At 37.5% G+C, this 21,099-nt stretch overlaps 1 pseudogene; it reads left to right on the forward strand.

Annotated features, from left to right (window-relative positions):
• The first annotated feature begins 1,227 nt into the window (after window positions 1-1,227).
• LOC102922219 (G2/mitotic-specific cyclin-B1 pseudogene) lies at window positions 1,228-2,630 on the forward strand (annotated as a pseudogene).
• The last annotated feature ends 18,469 nt before the right edge of the window (window positions 2,631-21,099 follow it).

Raw genomic sequence — 21,099 nt, forward strand, 5'->3', positions numbered from 1 at the left:
AGTGCGGTGTGTTTTTGAACAGTGAGAACCTGAGACTGGGTAGTGCCAGGGAACTTTAGGCCTCCATATAAACAGACTTACAGCCATAGGATCAAAATGGAAAAGCCTCACATTCAGTTGATGTTAATGACTAAATAGTTTTTCTTTTATGGTAAAGCAAAGGGTGGACTCACCATGTTCTGCTAGAGGCTGTTTGGAGGGAGGAAATAATGAATGTGAGGAAATTAGGAAGCTATTATAAGTGTTTCAGGTAAAATGTCATGCAAATATAAATGATATGACTCAGGACTAAGACCCTCTTTAGAACACTGTTTTTCTAAGAAAATATTTTCTGAATTGAAAATCACTAACTTGATTAAGCATAATTGGTATTTCATGTTCACTATTGAATATACTTGAAAGTTGATACTATCACATATTTTAAAACAAACGTAGGGCAATTATTATGACTATATTAAACCATGTTTAATGCAAGTCAAAATACAGGTGAATATGAATTTTAAAATATAAATGACCAAAGTGATTTTTATAAACTTTTGTTTGAAAGCACAGGTCATATTCACCTGATAAAAATGTAAAATGTCTTGTAATTAAAAACAACCAAGAACACCTACTAGACTCCCCCTCATATTCTCTAATTATTTCACTTCTCTAAGCCCTTTAAAACCTATATTTTTAAAAATCAATTGAGAGGTCACTAACTCCCAATAATTTACAGAACAAAAATAGGTTTAAAAAATCCAATTTTACTTAAATTGCGTGGCAAATAGATATAATTGAGTATGTATCATGTTAATCAAAATTTTAAAACCAACATTATCAAATACTTTCTAATATAAAAATTAAAATGAATACTTTAAGATTAAACCTCAGATTATTTTGTTTAATGTTACAAACATAATTATTAAAAGTATGAAATGAAGGATCAAATAGGGTAAATAACTCTAGACAGTAGAAAGCAAATGTCTTTGTTTTTAGGTTTTTGCTTAAGACTTCCCCAACACAAAAACCAAAGCAAAAGTATACAAATTGGATTCCATAGAGATTAAAAAAAAAAAAAAAAAACTTGATCAAGGAAAACAAACAACTATAGAGAACTATAGAGTGAAGCACACAAAAAACAGATATGGGCATGCTGTGGAGGAACAGCTGTTGGTGTCTGCCCGTGGCCAGCTAGAGGCCGGGGTCTTTGCTTCTGATCACCAAGCCTCTTCTTCAGGAGGAGCCATGGTACTCAGAGTCACTAAGAACACGAAAATTAACACAGAGAATAAGGCCAAGGTCAGCATGGCAGGCGCCAAGCGTGTGCCTGTGGCAATTGCTGCGGCCTCCAAGCCCGGGCTGAGACCAAGAACCTCGCTTGGAGATATTGGTAATAAAGTCAGCAAACAGGTACAGGCATGAGTGTATCTGAAAAAGGAACTAAAAACTTCAGTAACTGGAAAGGTTTCAGCTAAAATCCCACCAAGACTTCTGGAGAAGGTGCCTGTGAGTGAGCCAGAAGTGGAACTTGCCAAGCCTGAGCCTGAGCCTGAGCAGGAGCCTGAACCTGTTACGGAAGGAAAGCTTTCTCCTGAACCTATTTGGGATGATAACCCCTCTCCAAGCCCAGGGGAAACATCTGGATGTGCCCCTGCAGAAGAATATCTGTGTCAGGCTTTCTCTGATGTAATTCTTGCCGTGAATGATGTGGATGCAGATGATGGAGCCAATCCAAACCTCTGCAGTGAATATGTGGAAGACATATATGCCTATCTCAGACAACTTGAGGAAGAACAGTCAGTCAGACCAAAATACCTAATGGGCCGTGAAATCACTGGAAACATGAGAGCCATGCTAATTGACTGGCTGATACAGGTTCAGATGAAATTTAGGCTGCTGCAGGAGACCATGTACATGACTGTCTCCATTATTGACCGGTTCATGCAGGATAATTGTGTACCCAAGAAGATGCTGCAGCTGGTTGGTGTGACTGCCATGTTTATTGCCAGCAAATATGAAGAAATGTACCCTCCAGAAATAGGTGACTTCGCTTTTGTGACTAACAATACTTAACACTAAGCATCAAATCAGACAGATGGAAATGAAGATTCTTAGAGTTCTAAACTTCAGTTTGGGTCACCCTCTGCCTCTCACTTCCTCCGTAGAGCATCTAAAATTGTAGAGGTTGACGTTTAACAGCATACTTTGGCCAAATACCTCATGGAGCTCACTATGCTGGACTATGACACGGTGTACTTTGCTCCTTCGCAAATTGCAGCTGGAGCTTTCTGCTTAGCATTGAAAATTCTCGACAATGGTGAATGGACACCAACTCTGCAGCACTACCTATCCTACACTGAGGAATCCCTTCTGCCTTTTATGCAGCAACTGGCTAAGAATGTAGTCATGGTGAACCGTGGCCTTACAAAGCACATGACTATCAAGAATAAGTATGCAACATCCAAGCATGCTAAGATCAGCACTCTGGCACAGCTGAATTGTACACTAGTTCAAAATTTGTCAGAGGCCATGACAAAGGCATAACTCAAGTGGACTACTACATCTGCAAAATGGCACCATGTGCCACGTGTACATAGTATACAGTGTTTACTTGCTCTTCAATAAAGGTTGACATTTTTACTTTCAAAGCTTACCTCATTTGAATGTGGTTGCTTCTGACTCTAGGATAACAGAAGTTGTCTGAAACATTTAGGAATTTTTTTAAAAACTGCTTTTAGTTTAATGGGATCCAGCTAATGTATATAATTGTAGCCTTTTTGTTTATATACTTCCTTCACTTTATGTGTCCTGATCATATCTTAAGTCGTCCGGCAAAGTCCTCTGCCTCGCTCTGGTTTAAACTACAGATCTACCAGCTTATCCTTCCTTCCACTTTCTATTTCTTCAGGCGGTTGCTGCCCTTCACCACTATCTCTTGAGCTATGGACTTTCAGCTCTGAAACCCAGTTTTCTTGTGTAATTATTTATTTGTTCTTAATTGGCTTGGAAAATAGGATGTTTAAAATTAAAGTTAACTTTTAAAAAGAATTTGCCCCTCAATCTCAATGTCCTGTACAAATGTAATCATGCATATGTTTTTAAGGAGATATTTTTATATAGGTTCATTTTTTTCAACAATATTCCTTTCAATGCCTGTATTGCATTTCATAGCGTGCATTTCATACTGTATGTAATATAATCATCCCTTTAATGATATTCAAACTGCATTCTCTCGTTGCCTCTATACACAATACTGCTTGCTAAACTGCTGTTTTGTACCTTGCTTGGCTTTATGCATAGTAGCTTTCCTAGGAGGGTATGCTTTAAATTCTGACAAAGCCAGGTGAGACTTGTCACTATACCAAGGTGCCATTTTCTCTTTCTCCTGTCTTGTGTGGCAAATATCCTGTTTTAATTTATACATCTAATGTTAAGTAGAATAAAATTTTATTAATGGGAAGCTTTCCCAATTTCTCAAAAAAAAACAGGTAGGAACAATTTTAAAACTCAATAGCTATAATACAAATAACCCAATTAAAAGTATTCAATAGATCACAGCACTAGAAAGAGTCAAACACATCTCTGTGAGTACAAAGTAAGCCTGGTCTACATAGTAATTTTGAGGTCAGCCAGGGATATACAGGTAAACACCGTCACACCAGGTCATGGGGTGTTATAGACGTAGGCATTTCTTAAGAGAAAGCATAAAAATTACTATGAAAAAATGTTCTACGAACTTATCAGTATGGAAATCAATGCTAAACCACAGTAAGAATGGCCATTACCAAAAAGACTAGAGATATGATGTGTAGGCAAAGATGTTGAAAGGGGGGAACTTTTACTCATTCTTGGTGGTAGTTTCCTGTAATTAATCATGACTGTCTGTGTGGTTGCTTTGAGAAGCAAGTAGAACATCCAGAAATGACATCTCAAATGTGTCTATGAGAACATTAGAAGACAAGAGTAATTAGAAGGGAATACCCCATCATGAATGCGGACAGCACTATCCCAGTGCCCAGTAGAGTATTTGTTCTGTCCTGCTTGCTATCTGCCAGTGTATGAGTTCTTCCATTCTATCTCCCTGAAATGGTAAACTGAAACCTCTGGAACTATGAGTAAAATAAATCAGTCTTCTCTTTAGTTGTTTCTGCCATGCATCTAGACACAGAAATAACAAAAATAACTAATGCACAATGTAAATTAACACCATTATTGTAAAAAATGTATAGAGATTCATAAATAATTAAAAACATAAATATCATACAACTGAGCAGTCCCAACCCTGGAAACATATCCAAAGGAAAAGAAGTCAATATATTGAAAAGACATATATCCTCATGTTTACTATTGCACTCTTTACAATAACCAAGAAATTGAAACAACCTTAGTGCTATTGTAACTGACAGAGAAATAAAGTATGGGATACAAATACTATAGTGTATTATCCAGCCATAAAACAAAATCTTGCCATTTGCAATAATGTGGATGGAACTGAAGATCACTGGACTATACAAAAGAAGCCAGGTAAAGAAATATAAGTACCACATGATCTCACTCCTATGGAGAATTTGAAGTATTGATTCATATAAGTTGAGTACAGACTGGTAGCTAATAGAGGCTGGGGAGAGTAGGAAGAAGAAACAGACAAAGTTGACAAATAAGCATTAAGTTACTGGTAGACAGGAACAGATACATTCTTTTTTTTTCCTTTTTTATTATTAAGAAATTTTCTATTAATTTTACATACCAACCACACATCTTATATGCTGTTGTGTAGTGGGCTATTTGTAGATAACAACAACTAGAAAAATATTTTTCAATGCTCTCACCATAAAGAAATAAAAATTTAACATTAGCAGCTCTGTCAATACCTTGTGGTTTGGGGATGCACTTGCTTTCAAGAAAGATAAAAATTGTTCTTTAGCCATATGGGAACTAAACCCAACAAAACAATTGCTTGATCCAGGTCACTAATGGGAAATCTGTAATGTATGCTTGTCATGCATAAATGATCACAGAAGGCCAGTAAAGAGTAGTTTTAGAACCAAAAATATATTGGCTTCCCTTCCAAAGATTTACAAACTTCCAAAAGACTGGGGCTTCCTAGAATTTTAAATATAACTCAAAATCTGTTAGCAAAACTTTCCCTACCAAGCTGTTGCACATTCCCAGTTGAAAATGAGTAAATTGCAATGTCTGTCCACTAGGATAAGAAGACTATGGTATTTAAGCTACAGAGGGCCACTTTGTAAGAATATCTGTCTGGATGCTTTGGTAGATCCCAAGATAGGAATGCATAAGAATATTCATAGTGGTTTTATTCACAGTTGACAGAGCCTCAAAGTAGACTGGGGTTCATTTTCTTCTCCTGTTTCCCTTTAGTCATTCCCCGTATCTTATCTCTATTACTTTGTGACTCTCTGCCAACCTCCAAAACCACCCTCTACCATGGAACCTACAGCCCCTACATTTGACTGACACTATGTAAGCTGTCTGTTCCTTCCTTCCCCTCCTTCATCCTGGACTGTTCAAAGTATGGTCACACTGCTGCCAGCCTCAGCCCTTGCTACTAGCCAGCTCTATGCCTTTCATGCTTGCTGCCATTATTTGCAAGAATCAGAGTACCCCTAGTTCTACCTTCATCACAATTTGTAGTACCAGACACAAGGTCTTGCTTAAGAGAACTCAAGAGTCAGCCTTCCATACTCTCCCAACTAGCCTATCACTAACCCAATGTATTGAAGAAATCTGGGAAATGCTTAGGTCTGAGCCCACCATTTTAACCAGAACTTCAGATCTAAGATTAGTCAGAATCAGTACCATAAAATCCAGAGTGACACTAAGACTGAAAACCAAACATCATTCTGCTGGTCCACAAAATCAGAACAAGACAAGGTTTTTAATACTCTCCATGTCTATTAAATATAATACCTGAACTATTTGCTAACACAATAAGGCAACTAAAGAAGATCAAGGGGATGCAAATAGGAAAAGAGAAAGTCAGCGTATCTTTTATTTACAGGTGGTACAATTTTGTACATAAAATACTCTAAATACTCCACCAGGAAACTACAGCTGATACCACTTTCAGCAAAGGAGCAGAATACAACATTAACATTCAAAAATCAGTAGCTGGAGTTTTCTTCACTCCCACCTGGGCCTGCAGCCACTCAGACCCAAATAAACACACAAAGGTTTATATCAATTAAAATTGCATGGCCTAATGGCTCAGGCTTCTTGCTAGCTAGATCTTACATCTTAAATTAACCAATTTCCATAAATCTATACCTTGCCATGTGGCTCATGGCTTACCAGTATCTTTACATCTTGCTTCCTCTGTGTCTGGCTGGCAACTCCTGACTCTGCCTTCCTGTTCCCAGAATTTTCCTCTCTCTTTGTCCCACCTATACTTCCTTCCTGGCTACTGGCCAATCAGCACTTTATTTATTAACCAATCAGAGCAACACATTCACAGCATACAGAACAATATCCATAGCACCTTCCTATGTACAAATGACAAACATATTCAAAAAAGAAATCATAAAAATAATACCTTTCACAATAGCCTCAGAAAATAAAATATCTTGGTATAACTCTAGCAAAGCAAGTAAAAGACTTGTATGATAAAAACTTTAAGATAATGAAGAAAGAAATTGAAGATTACTTCAGAATATAGAAAGATCTCCCATGCTCATAGGTCGTTAGGATTAATATAGTGAAAATGACCATCCTTCCAAAAGCAATCTATAGACATGATACAATCCTCATCAAAATTCCAACACAAACCTTCCCAAAAACTGAAAAAATAATCTTCAACTTCATAGGGAAACACACACATGAAAAAAAGGGATACCTAAAAAAAAAATCTTGAACAAAAACAGCAAAAAATAAATAAATAAATAAAAACCTGCTGGAGACATAGGCATTCATGATTGCAAGTTGTACTACAGAGCTATAGTAATAAAAAATAGCATGCTATTGGCATTTAAAAAATACAGTCATAGTGATTGATGTACTAGAACTAAAGACCAAGGAATAGCTCCCCATACATAAGGACACCTGATGTTTTTGAACATTTCTCCTTTACCTTTGCTCCTTCCATAACCTCCCATGTACCTCTACCTGATTTCCTTCAAATTTATATTTTTCACTGATTGTCATTGCATGCATATATGTATATGCATATATTTTCCTATATATAACCTGATCAGTCCACATATTGTTATTTGTATGTGTGTTTTCAGGGTTGCAACCTAGTGAACTTTTCCCCATTCACTTTGGCATGTCCATTTGTGTCATCCTTGTTCAGCTCATGTTTGGGCAGCCATGTCAGTAAGAATTAACAAAAAAGCCAAAAATATACACTGGAGAAAAGACATAATCTTGAACAAATGGTAGTTGTCAAATTGTATAGCTGCATATAGAATAGTGAAACATTCATATCTTCCATGCTGCAAAAAAATGTAAATACAAATGGATCAAGGATTCCATCATAAAACCAGATAGTTACCCTGAATCTTATAGAAGAGAAAATGCAGAATAGACTTGAACTCATTGGCACAGGAAAGGACTTTCTTCACAAGACCCCAATAGAGCAGGCATTAAGATCAACAATTAACAAGTAGGACCTTGAAATGCAAAAAAAAGCTTCTGTATGGTAAAGAGCAAAGAGGTAGCCTACATAAAGAGGAAAAGTCTTTGTCAATTATAAATCTGACACAGGATTATCATCTAGAATATAAAAAAAGAACTTTAAAAACCTGAACATCAAGAAAACAAATAACCCAACTAAAATGGGGTATAGTTGTAAAGAGAGAATTCCCAAAAGATGAAACTCAAATGCTTGAGAATAAGTTTGAAAATGTTCAACACCCTTAGTTATCATGTAATTGTAAATTAAAACTGCTGTGGGATGTTCTGTATGTCCTGTGGGAGCCCTGTTCTTGGGTTCCTTGTGGCTTTACCCAGCAGGTCCACATAGAGGATGATTAGGACCACAAGCTTGTGCTGTGGATATCACTCTATATAAATAAAACACTGATGACCAGTGACCAGGCAGGAAGTATAGGCGGGACAAAGAGAGAGGAGAATTGGGGAAACAGGAAGAAGGAAGAGAGACATTGCAGCCACCGCCAGGAGAAGCAACATGTAAAGACGCCGGTAAGCCACCAGCCATGTGGCAAGGTATAGATTTATAGAAATGGGTTAATTTAAGATAAAAGAACAGTTAGCAAGAAGCCTGCCATGGCCATACAGTTTATAAATATTATAAGCGTCTGAGTGATTATTTTATACTTGGATTGTGGGACTGTGGGGCTTGGGGAACCTGGAGAGAAGCCCTCCAGCAACAAGCCTGAGTGCAGGTATCTGAAATGGTCTGCACTTGGCTGTGCTGGGGAATGGTCTGTATGTCAAGTTGCTCTGATTGGTCAATAAATAAAACCTGTTTGGCCGTGGCTAGGCATGAAGTATAGGCGGGACTAACAGAGAGGAGAAATAAAAGAACAGGAAGGCAGAATTCATGGCCTAGAGCCACCGCCAGGACAAGGAAGATGTAAAGTACCGGTAAGCCACAAGCCATGTGGCAAGGTATAGATTTATGGAAATGGACTAATTTAAGATATAAGAACAGTTAGCAAGAAGCCTGCCACGGCCATACAGTTTGTAAGCAATATAAGTCTCTGTGTTTACTTGGTTGGGTCTGAGCGGCTGTGGGACTGTCGGGTGAAAGTGATTTGTCCTGACTATGGGCCAGGCAGGAAAACTCTAGCTACATAAAACTACTTTGAAATTTCATCATACCCTAGTTAGATTATTCAAGATTAATAAAACAAATGAGAGTGGGTGTTACCAAGGATGCAGGGAAAGAGGCACATTTATTCATTGCTGGTGGGACTTCAAACTAGTACAGTCAATATAGAAATCAGTGTGAAGTTTCCTCAAAAAACTGGAATATATCTATCACAAGATCTAGCTATACCTCTCATGGGCATATACCCAAAGGGCCACATATCTTATTACATACATACTTGCTCATCCATGTTCATAGTTTCTCCATTCATAACAGCCAGAAACTGAAAACAGTCCAGATGCCCATCAACTGATGGAAGTATAGGGAAATGCGATACATTTACATAATGAAATATTATTCTGCTGTTAAGAAAAATGAAATCATGAAATTTTCAGGTAAATGAATGGACCTAGAAAAAGATTTCCTGAGTGAGGTAACCCAGATCTAGAAAGGTAAACACGGAATGTTTTCTCTTATATGTAGATGCTAATTTTTAATCTTTATGTGTGTGTGTGCGTGTGTGCGTGCGTGTGTGTGTGTGTGTGTGTGTGTGTGTGTGTGTGTGTGTGTGTGTGTATGTGTATCTGAGTAACCATAGAGGTTAGATAGCTATCATGGGTGCAGGGCAGAGGATGGGATCTTCTAAGGAAGGGGAAATAGAATATAGTGATATCATGGGATTAATGGGAAACAAGAATAGAAGGATTAAAATTGGGAGGGCAATGACAGGAAAGTGTAAATGAGGGAATATGGGGGGGGCTGAAACACTCTAAAGGCCTTTTAAAATCCATTCAGAAAACTACTAATGTTAAAGTTTCCAAAATATATGCATATGTGCTGGTTAGACTTATGTCATCTTGACACAGGCTACAATCATTTAAGAAGAGGGAATCTCAGTTGAGAAAATGCCCCAACCAGATTGGCCGATGGCAAGCCTGTGGTGCATTTTCTTTATTGATGATTGATTTGGGAGGGCTCATCCCACTATAGGTGGTGCCACTCTTGAGCAGTTGGTCCTGAGATGCTATAAGAAAGAAGATTGAACAAGACATTGAGAGCAAGCCAATAAGCAGCACTTCTCCATGGCCTCTGCATCAGTTCTTGCCTCCGGGCTCCTGCCTTGAGTTCCTACCCTGACTTCTCAGGATAATAGACTATGAACTGTAAGATTAAACATACCACTCTTAAGATGCTTTTGGTCATGGTGTTTTATCACAGCAATAGAAATCAAACTGAGAAAACACATATGAAAAGAATTTAAGAGAAGTTTCCATATAATCAGGATGACATACCCCAAACTAGACATCTTATGCTACCAAGTAAAACCCTGAGTATCAGGAATGGATCATAGTTCATTCAGTTGTTGATAAAAAAAAGAGGTCCAATAGACACCCCTAAAGGCTATTGCCAATGGTGATCATTACCCTCCACAACCTGACTGTAAGGCCCTATTACTGAAAAAGAAAGAAAGAAAAAGAAAGAAACCCTAAAATACCAAATCTAGAAGCTTCATTTCTACTGACTACCATGCCTAATGCTATAAGGTATTCTGCAGGCTATCAGAGGAAAAAAGTAATCATCAGTCTCATCCAGCTACAAACCCTGTGACCCACAAGAACCACTGCAAGATATACTGATGCAACAGTGCCACAAATTTTTATGTTATTCCATCTCTGTGGAGTTCCATTAAATACGTGTGTGTGTGTGTGTGTGTGTGTGTGTGTGTGTGTGTGTGTGTAGGAAGAGAGAGAAATGGATGGATAGACACATGGATAGATGGAGATAGATAGATAGATAGATAGATAGATAGATAGATAGATAGATAGATAGATAGATAGATAGATAGATAGATAGGAGAACATGATGCTTTGTGAGGTGAAAGGGGAGTATTAATGGGGGAAAAGACATGAAGTCACTTTCTGAAGATACTGGATGTTTTGTGTTTATACAGAAGTATGTCTTTTTCAAAATTCAGTGAAATAGTAGATTTAGATATAGACAAACATTGTAGAGGAATGAAAAAATATATTAAGAAATTCTTATCAATGTTATCTATGCATTCTAAGGTATCTTAATTAGGGTTTATATTGCCATGATAAAACATCTTGAACAAAACAACTTGGGGAGGAAAGGTTTTATTTCAGCTTACATTTCCACATTACAGTCCATTACTGAGGAAAGACAGGGCAGGGGCTCAAACAGGACAGGAGCCTAGAGGCAGGAGCTAATGCAAAGGTCATGGAGGAGTGCTGCTAAGTAGCTTGCTCCTCATACTTGCTGACTCTGCTTTCTTATAGCACGTATAATCAACTGCCCAGAGGTAGCACCACCCAAAGTGAGCTGGACCCTCTCACATCAATCATTAACCCAGAAAATACACCACAGGATTGCCCACAGATCAATATAGTGAGGGCATTTTTCTTAGGTGAGGGGCCTTCTTCTGAACAGACTCTAGCATGTGTCAAGTAGACATAAAACTTGCCTAAGGTGTGTTTAGGGAAATGTATAGTAGTACTAAAGTACACTGTAATTGATGTGTAGATCAGATGATATCCCAGTATAGATGTTTGATAATACAAATAGAAGAAGGTCCTGGACAGATGTATTGCAGACGCAAATAGACCACAGATGCCAGCCCAGACCACTATAACCAGCAAAATTCCCAATCAACATAGATGGAAAAAAAATATATTCCATGACAAAACCATATTTAAACAATACCTATCCACAAATCCAGTCCTACAGAAAGTATTAAAAGGAAAACTCCAACCAAAGGAAGTTAGCTGCACCCATAAAAACACAGGCAATAAATAATGTCTCACCACCAAATCCCAAAGAAGGGAAACATACACACACATCACCACCAACAACAACAACAACAAAACCAAAAAATAACAGGGACTAACAATCATTGATCATTAATGTCTCTTAATATTAATGGTCTCACTTCACCTATAAAAACCAGGCTAACAGAATGGATATGAAAACAGGATCCATCCTTCTGCATACAAGAAACATAGCTCAACTTCAAAGACAGACACTACCTCAAAGTAAAGGTTGAGAAAAGATTTTCCAATCAAATAAACCTAAGAAACAAGTTGGTATAGCTATCTTAATATCTAACAAAATACACTTCAAACTAAAATTAATCAAAAGAGATGGAGAAGGACATTTCATATTCATCACAGGAAAAATCCAACAAAATGAAGTCTCAATTCTGCACATTTATGCCGCAAATACAAGGGCACCCACCTTTGCAAAAGAAACTAAAGCTAAAATCACACATCAAATCCCACACACTAATAATGGGAGACTTCAATACCCCACTCTCACCAACAGACATCTATAGGACAGACATTCCATTCAAACACAAAAGAATAAACTTTCTTCTCAGCAGCTCGTGGAGCCTTCTCTAAAATTGACCACATGCTCAGTCACAAAGCAAATCTCAACAGATACAAAAAATGGTATAACCCCTTGTATCTTATCAGATCACTATGGTTTAAGATAGGATTCAACAACAAAAATTACAGAAAGCCTACAAACTCATGAAAACTGAACAGTGCTCAACTGAATCACCATTGGGTGAAGGAAGAAATAAAGAAAAGAAATTAAAGACTTCCTAGAATTCAATGAAAATGAAGGTACAACATACCCAAACTTATTGGACACTATGAAAGCAGTGCTAAGAGGAAAGTTCATAGCACTAAGTGCCTACATAAAGAATTTGGAGAAATGTCACACACTCCTTCAATCCCAGGAAGTGAGGGTGGAAAGTTATATAAGGCATGAAAACCAGGAACTAGGCTGGTTAATCATTCTGGCTTTCAAGAAGCAGTTCAGCTGAGATTCATTTGGTTAAGGACTCAGAGGCTTCCAGTCTGAGGAAACAGGATCAGCTGAGGAACTGGCGAGGTGAGGTAGCTGTGGCTTGTTCTGCTTCTCTGATCTTCAAGCATTCACCCCAATAACTGGCCTCAGGTTTGATTTTATTAATAAGTACATTTAAGATTCATGCTACACCTTAGTCATCAGGGAAATGCAAATCAAAATGACTCTGAGATACCATCTTATACCTGTCAGAATGGCTAAGATCAAAAACACTGATAACAGTATATTTGATCTTAGGGGAACACTCTTCCACTGTTGGTGGGAATGCAAACTTGGAAAGCCACTATGGAAATCATATGGTGGCTTCTCAGAAAATTTGCAATCAATCTTTCTCAAGACCCAGCAATACCACTATTGGGCATATACTCAAAGGATGCTCAATCATACCACAAAGACACTTGTTCAATCAACTATGTTCATAGCAGTGTTATTCATAATAGTCAGAACCTGGAAACAACCTAGATGCCCCTCAACCAAAGAATGGATAAAGAAAATATGGTTCATTTACACAATGGAGTACCACTCAGTGGTTTAAAAAAAGGAAAAAATAACAATGACATCACAAAATTTTCAGGCAAATGAATGGAACTAGAAAAAAATCCTCTTGAATGAGGTAACCCAGACCCAGAAAGACAAAGATGGCATGTATTCACTCATAAGTGGATACTGAATGTAAAGCAAAGGATAAACAGGCTATAATCCACAGCCTTAGAGAAACTAGATAAGAAGGAGGACCCTAAGAGGGACACATTGATCACGCTGGGAAGAGGAAATAGATAAGATCTCCTGGGTAAACTAGGAGTGTGGAAGGGGGAGTAGAGGGGAGGGGATGGGAGATGGAATCATGAGGGATCGGGATGGTCAAGTTGGGGGAGGGACAAAGAGAGAGAGAGCAACAAAAGAGACATCTTGATAGAGAGAGCCATTGTGGTTTTAGTGAAAAACCGTGTTGCCAGGGAAAATCCCGTGAATCCACAAGGGTGAACTCAGCTAAAACTCCCAGCAGTAGTGGAGAGGGTACCTGAACTGGCCTTCTCCTGTAATCAGATTGTTGCCTACCCTATTTGTCATTGTAGAACCTTCATCCAGTAACTGATGGAAGCAGATACAGAGATCCACAGTCAAGCACTGGGTCTAGCTCCTGGAGTACTGTTGAAGAGAGGGAGGAGGAATTGTACAAGCCAGGAGTATCAAAATCATGATGGGGAAACCCACAGAGACAGCTGACCCAAGCTCGTGGAAGCTCATGGACTCTAGACTGACAGCTAGGAAGCCTGCATATGACCAACCTAGGCCCTCTGCATATGGGTGACAGTTGTGTAGCTTGGTCTGTTTGTGGGGTCCCTAGCAGTGGGACAGGCTGGCTTGTGGTCCTAGGGCATCTTCTTGACCCACAACAGTTAATGTTTTTGTCATGCCTCTCATAACATCCAAAGTAATCCTGCCTCTTACAATCACAATTCAAATTCAGTTCCAGTTCTTTATTCAGTGTTGCTTCAGTTGTAAGGTAGCAGCCTTATTCTACAATTACTACTCCTATAGTACTTCCGATGTCATTTTACCCTTGTTAATCATAAGATTTTACCTTCGATAATTAATTAGGATATACTAGAGTTTAGTCAAATAAAAGCAGCTCATAATATTATTTTTAGTAATAATTTAGGTTATAGGGGTATAATTTCTGTAACTAAATGAAATGTACATTTTGTCAGTATCTCTTCACTCCAAAAATAACAGACACATGATTGGTAACAATACACATCACCTCTTTCACAATCCTCCAGTGATCAGTCACTGTTCATGCACTCTTACACCTCACAAAGAAATAATCATAGCATACTAAATATCAAACTTGCTCTTTTCTTTCTCTTATTCATTTGTAACAGGTAGTAAATTTTAATATGTTGACATAAAGTTTAGATGACAGAGAAAAATAACTCACTCCATTTATTAAGAGTGTTTTGTTAGACTTCCAATTTATTAGCATTTGATGCACCTACACTGACATGAAAAGGGCCCATGGCTAATAATCTGTTATTTTATTAACAACCCTTTTGTTAAATTTCCTTGCTAAAGATTTCTGATGCACTTTTCCTGTACTTACTAGATACTTATAATTAATAGGATATTAGAATGTTCATTGTTAGGCTAGAGAGAGTTCATCTGGCACAGTGCTTGCCTGGCATGCACAGGGTTTGCATTTCATCCACAGCACCACAAAAAGGAGAATGTTCACTGGAAAATTCTTCCATCTTTGCTATAAATTGGAAAATTTTAAAAATAAATCATACAAAAACATCAAATAGCCATTATTATGTTCAACTTCCATAAAAATCAGAAGAAAAAATTAGCTTCTTTAATTAAAAAAATATAAAATAGTAACAGAGAGGAGGCTGATTTTTTTTTCTTTTTGAGACAGGATGTAGCTCTGTAACGCAAGCTATCAGAATGCTCATTATATGGTCCAGGCTGCCACCTATTTCATGGAAACACTCCCTCAACCTCCCAAATACTAGGATTACATGTGTAAACCCCTAAACCCAGCTAAGGCTGACAATTTTGCCAACAGTAAACTAAGAGAAGGATATAACCCCATGCCAACAAGTTCCAAAAATGATGGCCAATGCGATTAATAAAAAAAAATTCTATTATTCTAGAGATGACTTTGAAAGGAGTTTGACCCTCTATAACCCTGCAGAAGTGGTACTAAGGGAAAGTACATTAATAGAAACCTGAACATTCTTTCCACTTCCCATTATCTGGTAAAATCAGACAGAGATGATAAGTAAATAGCCCAGAGAAAAGTCAAGACAGAAGTCTTGAGAGTGGAGCCATTAACTACAGCTTTCAAGAATTCTTCAGTCATTCAGATAAACAGAAAAAGGCAATTACAAAAAAAATACATACATATATGCATACATATACACAAACACAAATACATATATATGTATAAAGCTGACCACAGATTTCTCCATGATTCAACAAGAATCAATCTTCATAATAGAGAACATTTATATGAACAACTTGATGAAATCTAGGCAGACAAAACATGAAAAGAGAAGTCATGGTAAAAAAAAAAATGTAACAATATAGGAAGACAGAGCTATGTGTGCAAATCCAGGGCATGGGAGGGTAGAATCATGACATACAGTTTCATAGACATTACCCAAGTTGTTCTTTTGTTTGCTTGTTTTTTGGGGTCGTTTATTAATTTTTTATTGATTTTACATATCAAGCACAGATCCCCCTCTTCCCTCTTCCCACCCCTCCAGCCTTCCCCCTAAAGAAACCACCCCACATGCAGAGATCCACAGCCAAACACTAGTACAAGCTCCATGAGTCTAGTCAAAGAGAGAGAAGAGGGAGTCTATGAGCAAGCGGCATCAAGATCATGATGGGGAAACCTACAGAGACAACCAAACCAAACTAGTGGGAACTCATGAAATTTAGACCAACACCTGTGGAGCCTCCATGGGACCAGACTAGGCCCTCTGCATAAGCGAGACAGTTGTGTAGCTTGATCTCCTAAAGGGACCCCCTGCCAGTAGGATCAGGATCCATCCCTGTCGCATGAGCTGGCTTTTTGGAGCCCACTACCTATGGTGGGACACCTTGCACAGCCTTGAGGCAGGGTGAAGTGCTTGGAACTGACTCTACTTAATGTACCCAAGTTGTTCTTTACATGTAAAAGAAAATGTCTTCTTCATATACGTATACATTCAAGGGACTCTTAAGTCTCCCTGAAATTTTTACTTAGCAATATCACTAGCTAACTAGGAAAATAATCAAAATATGGAACTTGGAGATGAAGTTTTGGCCAACTAACTTGTGACAAGCCTGCATGCTTTTTGAGAATTTAAACCAAGCAATTATGGGGACCAGGTCATGCAAAATCAATTTAAATATTAATAGGTTTGATAAAATCAAAGTAATTAACAAGAACTAAAGTTCCCTGTGGTGCTGAAAACAAAGAAAATGATAATTTCCCAAGAGAGGTATAGCTAGATCATCTGGTAGGTCTATTTATAGCTCTCTGGAGAACCTCCACACTGATGTCCATGTGGCTTTACTCGTTTGCATTCCCATTATCAGCAAATAAGTGGTAACATTCCTCATATCAACAGCATTTGTTGCCATTTCCTTTTAATTGTAGACAATTTGCCTGGGGTAAGATACTACAGAGACACTTTCTTGCTCATCCATGTTCATTGCTGTCTATTCACAATATTCAGGAAGTGGAAACATCCTAGATGTCTGTCAATAGATGAATGGATAAGAAGTATGGTACATTAACACAATGAAATATTATTCAACTGTTAAGAACATTGAAGATTCACAGGTAAATGGATGGATCTGGAAACATCTGAATGAGGTAACAGACAAAAGAAAAGGCAAATGTCATGTTTTCTCTCATTTATAGATGCCAGCTTTGACACTTGAGATACATGTATTTCATTTGAAATACCCACAGAGGTCAAGAAATTTATGAGGCCATGTGATGGGGTGCTTTAAAGGAAAGAAAGAATATGGTAGTATAATGGAAACAGAGAATAATGAAACAATAGGAAGTGTTAAATAAGGTGGGAGATGGGAGGGCAGGGTATAGCAGGAGATATAGGGGAATATCTAACACTAAGGGCCTTCTGAAAAAGTCGTAAGAAAAATAACTACTACAGAAGCATTTTAAAATATAAGACTATAATATATAAAAAGATTAAATTGAATTGTCATATAATGGTGCAACTATTCCCCCACTAGATACTGCAAGCAAACAAATAAAAAGCCCAGTCTCAGGAATGGACAACTTCTTTTGGAGTTATTGTCCAGTGGGGTCCTATAGATTCCCAAATACTACAGGCCATTGCCACTGTTCTTGGTTTAGCCCTCCAGAACTTGATGGATAAACCCTATTGCTGAAGACACCACATAAACCACATACAGAACACAGGACTTTCATAATGCTTAAAGGAACAAGGCATACTACCAAAGGAGAAAAATCATTCATCAAACTGATTTAGCTATAAATCCTGTAAGGTACAATAATGACCAGCCTGGCAAGATACATCTACTGGAGCAATAGTATATAGTACAATTGTCATGGAGTAACCAACAACTTTGTTTGGATTTCAATTTCACTCCACAAGATAGAACCCATACCCAGAATCATTACTGGGACAAGGAACTTGTGGCTAGACGGATCAAAGTCCCTAACAGATAACCGAATTCTATTATTCTGCTAAAGGAACATAACACTGAGCCAACTCCCAATGGCTTATTTTAATCTAAACTGATGTCAACCTCCATCAGAGAAATTCTTTGTGCAGTAGATGATGATTAACACAGAGGCCCACAACCAGCCAAGATGCAAAGAATAAGAAACCAAGGACTGCTCAGCCCTAAAAGGAACATCAATGTCACAGCCTCTCCTCCCAAGATTCAGGGATTGTTGAGTGTAAGAGCCAGATGTGCCAGGGGTAGATGAATATAAGGAAACAGATGAGTGTTGGTAATTGATAGCTATCAGGCAATGGAGTTAGTTTTCCTTAAAGATGTGAGCTGTAGTGGAAGACATGCCAGTGGATGTTCAGACACCCAAGAGGATATAACTAATACTAATTGGACTGGAGAGGTTTTAAAAAATGAGGACATAAACTTGAAAGGGTGGATATGGAATGGGAGGTGGATCTCAGAGGAGTTAGGGGAGCAGAGTATAAATATGATCAAAATAAAATGTATGAAATTTTCAAAGAATTAATAAAAATATGTACAAAAGTAAATAATAATTTCATAATTATTTTGCTGAACTATGATGTCTTTTTTGCTACTAATTTGAGGTCAATTTATAATGGTGCAGTATAATCTCATTTTTATTAAAATACTTAGAGCAACTACCTAGCCATACAGTTACTGGTATGTTTTCAGAAAGGCATACATGAAAAGATATTTACCAGTGTTAATTTTTGTTTCTGGGTGAAGGACATTGAAGTTACTTCCTTTATTTGCTTCTGTTTTGCTTGATACTTTACAGTAACAAACTACCACTTAGTGAAAAAAACTAATAATATCTCATGTAAAGGAGCATAATACAGAGGAACAAATTTGTGAAAGCAATAACTTGTCAATATAAATATAAAGAATGATGCTTGAATTCACATGTTAATGAAAACCATTCTCATTAATCCATAGGAAATGCTGGAGCATTAGCTATTTGGCCTATGTAGCCACAATGCACGTGAGGAATTCAAGAAACTTGATTTCTTTAACACTATTTTATAGAATGAACCTCTGATGATTTGGGACAACTTTCCCCCATCCAAGTTGGGGAAAATTGACTTGTTATTGTCATAAATGTTAAGTAGGTTGAGATAGTTGATCAGCATTTGAAATGTAGGCCTGCCTTCAGCTATCAGTCAAAATATCAAATGGATTGCAAAGTCCAAGACATCTTCTTTCCCTTTAAAATAGTGTTTTGCATTCCTGCAAGAAAATGGACTTCAGTCTCCACACTACACATTTCTAGCGACCAAGCAAAGATTTTTGCCTATGTATTTTTATTCATTCATTTGCTAAATAATTTCTGTGGAGTCATCTAACTATGGGCAAATCATGAGAATTCAGCTCAAGGCACAATTATGCCCAATTTCATTAAATTACTTCTGGCAAATGGTGCTGGAGTTTTACAATAGTTTTCAAACATCTAATAAGTAATTGCGTGTAATTGTACCATTGTCCTGATAGTGAAATGAAAGAGCAGGCTCTGTGGTGCAGTGAACCCTCCATTTATGCTGTACTGCAAAGCTTTCTGGCCAAGCAATACCTCCCAACTGTCATGCTGAGGAAATTGCAGGGTTTGCTGAAGTGTAGGCTTTTAACTTATGAAGATGGACCAAGAGGCAAAAAGGAACAAAATTCTCCAAGTAAGTCCTGGCAGCCAAATTCTATGTCTCTTTTTATGTGACAGAATAATGCCTGGCCAACAGGGAAGGACCTACCATCTTCTTTAGAAGCTTAATTACTTAGCAGTCTTAATTTGAATCTCCTAATTGGTGCACTGTAAGAAGACTTGCTCACTATTTGATGTGACTGATAGACCTCAAGATCACTTTGCCTTATTGCCCCTTCTGAGGAAATGGAACTGAAAGAAACTATAAGTCAAGCTTTAAGTTATGTACAAGACCATTTTCTTTCTTTGACTCTTTTTTAGGCACCTGCTATGTGCCACGCAATGGTCTCTAGGGCAATCACAACAGATAAGATAGACTAGAGATACAGTGATATAACACATAGGTTCCTGGAACGTAACCTCTAAAATTTTTTGGATCTCTAAAATAATAAGTGTCTTCTGTATGATAATGAGATGTTTAGTGGCAGGAGAGCTAGATAGCTTCAGGAACAAGAAACACTACAGCACAGTTAGAAGTCTAGGACATTCTGTTTGTTCTTGAGACCTCCAAGAAATGAATGTGGACTGGGCTGAAGGTTTCATTTGATCATCAATTAGCTTCATAAAATTCCAAAGCATAATTTGGAGAGATTCAAGACTGTCACATGCATACAGATCCCTCCCTGAAGGTGGCACACTGACAGAAGGCATAGAGGTTAAATGCCCTTCACCTAAATCTTGTCCTATGCATTTCTTCCTGTGGCTGTTGATCTATATCCTTTTTAACACAATAAACCAGCAAATGTATTTCCCTGGATTCAATAACCCATTTCAACACATTTATCAAACACAATGTGCAGGTAGTAGAAACTACCACCTTATAGATTTTTTTCTCAGACATACAAACAAAAAAAAATCTACTATCTGCAATTGGCCTCTGAAATAATGATAGAGTTATGGGACTGAGCCATTCACAGTAGAGATCTAGTGCTATCTCATGGTAGACTGCATCAAAATTGAATTACCTTATAGAAAATCCAGCTGGTGTTCCATGGAGAACTGCTTGGTATATGAGGAAAATTTCTGTACATAAATCAAAGCTCAAAGGTCAAGTGTTCTGTGTTAAGTGTTAACTGGTTCAGTGACAGAGAAGGGGGAAATGGTTTGCCCACAGAAACCTACTTTCATATAGGTAGGTTACATTTTATTAATGGTAAATAACAAATGAGTTTTGACATAATGGCAAGTTCTTTGTAGTAGTATGAAAAAAACAGCAGAGTAAGGTGGCTCCAGAAGGACTGGTTGGAATAGAAGTGTAGTAGACACAGAGAGTAACTTATTTCAATATCTTTAAAAACAAGCAAGTTTACATTAAAATGTATCCTCTATGCTATACAACTGGAGTTTCTAATTATATGCCTTTCATATTCTTCCTATTCAAAGAGATCCTGTCTTCAAAATAGCATTTTTTTTGTTGTTGTCATCTTATGTTTTTTTATTTTTATTTTTTTATTTTTAATTTATTTATTATATATATATATTATTTTATAAT

This window comes from Peromyscus maniculatus, chromosome X (genome assembly GCF_049852395.1).
Source record: "Peromyscus maniculatus bairdii isolate BWxNUB_F1_BW_parent chromosome X, HU_Pman_BW_mat_3.1, whole genome shotgun sequence".
Lineage (NCBI taxonomy): Eukaryota > Metazoa > Chordata > Mammalia > Rodentia > Cricetidae > Peromyscus > Peromyscus maniculatus.